The sequence below is a fragment of the Pteropus medius genome, unplaced genomic scaffold (assembly GCF_902729225.1).
Source record: "Pteropus medius unplaced genomic scaffold, Ma_sr-lr_union100, whole genome shotgun sequence".
Classification (NCBI taxonomy): domain Eukaryota; kingdom Metazoa; phylum Chordata; class Mammalia; order Chiroptera; family Pteropodidae; genus Pteropus; species Pteropus medius.
The window spans coordinates 4,099,778-4,104,639 of NW_024355205.1; the positions used below are offsets into that span (position 1 = coordinate 4,099,778).

The 4,862-nt window shown below is 37.9% G+C and overlaps 1 long non-coding RNA gene and 1 pseudogene across 1 annotated transcript; both read right to left on the minus strand.

Annotated features, from left to right (window-relative positions):
- Positions 1-116, minus strand: LOC120599148 (uncharacterized; annotated as a pseudogene).
- A 1,829-nt stretch (positions 117-1,945) lies between these two features.
- LOC120598897 (uncharacterized) lies at positions 1,946-3,518 on the minus strand. Its single transcript, XR_005651780.1, has 2 exons — positions 3,369-3,518; positions 1,946-2,479 (listed from the first exon to the last, which is right to left on the minus strand). It is a non-coding gene; the product is annotated as an uncharacterized LOC120598897 (long non-coding RNA).
- Positions 3,519-4,862: the final 1,344 nt, after the last annotated feature.

Sequence of the window (4,862 nt, forward strand, 5' to 3'; positions counted from 1 at the left end):
TGCCTATAGCACCTCGTCTTCCTAAGTGGTCTCCCATCCAAGTACTAACCAGGCCCGACCCTGCTTAGCTTCCAAGATCAGACATCGGGCATGTTCAGGGTAGCATGGCTGTAGACCATGGACTGTGGCTCCAGCTCCACTGGGGTGCGAACCCAGGACCTTCTGTGTGTAAAGCAGAAGTGCTCACCGCTACACTATGGAACCACATCCTGGTGATCTACTTTTGACCTAAACTAATTTCCACCTTCAGGGAACCTTGTCAGTCTGATGCTGGGGCCCCTCCCCTAGAACTGAAGGCCCAAACTGATGCTATTTGGAAGCACTCCGGACAGATGAAAAACCAGGGCCCATGTCAAGATTCAAAATCATATCTATGGAAGCCTAGAAGGATGGTAGCTTTCAATGGTCTACAGCCTTCTGATGCCTGTATTATCACAACATAAGTGCCCTTAATTGTCAACAGCTAAGTATTAGCTTGTATGTGAGAGTGTACATAGGTCACACACATGCACATGTGGCTGGGTTTAGAGGATGGAAAATATCAACAAGGATTATTAAATACATTTACCCATAACATTTTAAGTAGCTATTTATCATGACAACCACCCAAGGGCTAGCTTAGAACCCAACATGTGTCTTTCTGATAATAAGAGTATTACTTTTTTATTTAGAACAATCTTTTTCTGTGCCTTGGCTCTTACAATTTATATGATTCAAACATTTGGGGATCAGCAAGTCATAACTGATATTCACTTCTACTTGGCACTCACACAGTAGCAAGGTTTGGGGAAACAAGCATGATAATGAGGTAAGCTCTGTAAACATACATAATACACAGACAGCTCTTCACTGCTCAAGAGGACACCCAGGCCACCTGTGAGTGTTCTGACCTTTGCAACACTAGCTACAACTCATTTTTTTCTTCTGCATTTCCATAAAAATCAGTTTAAAGAAAAGTTCTGCTTGATTTTCTTTGTCCATTTTCTTTTAGACTGCACAGGACTAATGTTTAGAAGATCATGATAATCTGATTCACCAGGACATGAAATCATACCACATATTAATGAACTGTTTTTAAATGTTATTTAATTTCATGAATTTCATAATTGTTTTAAAAAGGCAATCATTGAGTATGCCAGGAATTAAATCAATTTTTTAAGTACTTGCAAGTATGTGACATCAAGCACTAACCCTTTCACTACCTATGAGTAGTTATTAACAGCATTATGTGAGAAAAAGACCTGGGGGGTCTCATAGACCAAAAGCTTAATGAGTCTTTGCTGTGACGGGGCTGCCCAAAAATCTTCTTCTGACCCTGGCTGCATTAAGAGAAGTGCATGGTTTAGATTACTGTGCTCCGGTCACATCCCCTTGTGTAGATCTCTAAGCATTAGCATAACTTTTGAATACATCCTAGCTCTGAAAACGGATGAAAACTAGAAGATGGCTGTTCTTTTTCTGGCTTAAACAAATATAGAATATTAATAGGGGTGACTAAATTATACTCTAAATTCAATACCAGTTAGGGCGGAAGTAGCAGATATCACTTTTGGTTAAAATGAGTTAATTCTCAATGCTAAAAAAAAATAGTGAAAATGTGTCAGTATCCAGTTAATGTGTCCAAATTAGAGACCAACCTAGGTAATTTGAGTCCCAGACAGGTCTTTTATTTTCACATTTATAGATTACCTAGTTAACCAAATTTTATTTTTTCCTTTGGTTATACAGTCCTAATCTTAGAATAGAAATACTTACTACAGATCATTTTTAAAACTAGTTCAATGCAATGTGTAATCAAATAATAACTGTCATTATTGGTCTTTATTCAAAATGGGTAATTCTTAAGTAAATATATATAAAACGCTTTCATGTTCCTATGTCTTCCTGCTATCCACATCTCATTTTATGTTCTAAACAGTTCTGGCAATGAAGACAACATAGAAAATATTGTAGTAAACTTTATTTTCATTGCTATTTCATTTAACATAATTTCAAAGTAGGTCTGTGCTCTACGGTGAGCAAAAGAACAGACAGGTGAGCAAAAGAACAAAATCTCCTACGAGATTTTTTTTACTGTTCCTTGAAGAATGGTGTGGGGTTTCAGAGCCCGCAATGTTGACAGCTAACATTTAACCCCTTGAGACTTTATGGAAAGATACAGAAAGAGATATCAACATATAAAAATCAAACTATATGAGGATATTATAATAATAAGCTCTTGCATTATATACTACCCACCTCTTTAAGGTCGTAATGATAAGGGCTGATTTTTTCCTCTGCAAAGTTCAGTATTATTTTTTCCTTTTTTTTTTGTTTTTAAGTAAAATGTCAGAATATGTGAAAATCCTGAACTTATTTCTCTTAATACACTAAAAGTAGTGGAAGTTTTAAAATTCTTCATGAGTCCAAGCTGGGATATGACTGTCACTGATGGGGTCTGCTGAATACACTAATTCCAAGTTTGGCGACCATCAGCAAACTGTTAAAAGGAAAACACACACATAAACAAAAATGTCAGGTAAAGGACAGAACAGGTACTTGACTATTAAAGGACTAGGACTACACAGTTCTCTCACTGCATGGGGAGTAGATACCATGGCAGAGCAGACAGAGATGGAACTTCCAACCCTAGAAGGCACCAAAGAAAAACCATGCCAAGGGGCAATATTGTGCTGAGGCCTTAAAAGTACACCACATGAGTTGGAGTTCCTAATAATTCAGAGATGAGAAAACTGAGGGCTGGAGAGACCAAGGCCTCCCCAGAGTCACAGAGCTAGCTAATGGACGGTAGATCAGCAGCCTTCTGAATTACTGCTCTTGGCCTTGGTCTACACTGACTATAAAACATTTTGCTTGACAGCATCATAACTATCATCAAAGTCTGGTAAGCAATCTTCTCCCAAAACAGGTTTTTTAAAATTCCCTTATCTTCAGAGTCTCTTTATTATGTATGCTTAAGGACTGTATATTTTTAAAAAGTAATCTGGTTTGGATTTTATAATCGAAGTTAATAAGAAAACAGGAATCAATCAAAATTCCCTGCTAGCATTATTTTCAATAATAAAGGGCACCCATACAACTAAAAAATATAGAACCCACACTGAAAGTCACAGAAGAGCTGCAGTCATGGCTTTGCACTGAAGCTTCTTCCACTGTAGGGAGGAGCCATGATGGACCAGAGAGCAAGTATGAGAGCAACTATTTCCATAGTGAATGAATATACTTACGCTACTTTGACATTAAATCAGCATCAGATATACTGAAACAAGTAAATTTATGGATGTACAAAATATTTGGGGCATTCTGGCCCAAACTAGTGAACTAGTAAACTCCATACTAGTAAAGAACAGCAATAAAACAGAAAGTACCTGGCACCTGCAATTAAGCCAGCAGGCATAAATTTTCCAGAGTGGTAGAATCTCATTCCCATAATACCAGCCAAGGTTCCAGATGTAACTGATGAGAAAAATAAAGAGTCAAAGATCATTAAATCTTGTATTTGAGAGAATTAAAAGTGACCAAAGTCCCACCGATCTTTCAAGGGCCATACCCCATCTCTTACCTCCCAATTTGTGGGAACGTTACTGGCCACCAACATCGTTAAGGGACTAAGTACAAAAACTGGAATATAAGGCCCTCGCAGACTGGGTCAACTTTTCTAGCCTAATCTCCTAACACTCTTCAGTCATAAATTTCTTAATTTCCTCCAAAACTGCTATAAGATTTTTTCCTGTTCTTTGCCAATTCTATTTACCCTGTATGCTGTTCTCACTCAACATCTGTTAAAATACCTATTGTACTAGATGTTGAAAAGAACTGTCATCAAAAAGGTCTCTGCCCTAACAGTGTCTCCAGTTTAACGGGACAGACTTTAAAGAATCACAAATAAAAACTTTTAAAAAAGTATAATTTGTGCTACAGGTATAATTAATGCAATACAATAACATAATAAATGGGGGACCCAGCATATTCAGGGAGACCATGAAAGGATTTGCTAAGGAAGTGTAGACTGAGCCAAGATCTAAAGAGCAGTTAATGAGCTAAAGGGGAGGGAAAGCACATTCTAGCAGATGGAATAATATATGCGAAGCCCTGTGGCGAAAGGCCAGTAATGCAGAAGTAAAGACTTGGCTAGCCAGGAAGAGGGGCCAGACCATATGGAGCCTTGAAGGCTGTATTAGGGATTGTGGTCTTCATCCTAAGAGCAATAAGAAGCCATTAAAGGACATTAAGGCAAGTTGCATTGTGAAAATATAATTCATCTTGTATGATGGAGAACTGCAGGGAAACTGGACATGTTAAGAAATGCAGAGAAGAGAGAAGGATGACTGGGATGGGGATACTGGCCATGGAGATAGGGAAGGAGACAACTTAGGATATGTGCTGAAAGTAGTGTTGATGGCACTTGATGAGTAAGACATAAAGATGAAGGGAGAGAGTACAATCAAGACCTGAATAGATGGAGAACACCAAAAGACCCAGTGTGTGTGAGGACATGAAGTCAGCCTTGAAACATCTAAAAGATTTCAAGTAGACAATTGTATATGTAAGAGTAAAGCCTGGAGAGATAAAAACTTGTGAGTCATTTGTGTATCAGTAGTAATTTAAGGCCTGGGCTTTGATGACATTATCAAGTGAGAAAGTATAAAAAAGATAAAGAATCAGACCTTAAGAACTTTAATATTTAGTGGCCAAAAAGGATGATGGGCCAACAAAAGAGAATGACAAAATAAAAAAGAAAGCCAGGATAGTGAAAAATGGATTGGTGTGTACAGCTGAGAACAGCTAACCAGCCAAATTAAATGAAGACTAATAAATGTAAACTGGATTTTGAAAAAAACAGGTCACTGGCTGCCTCAGGG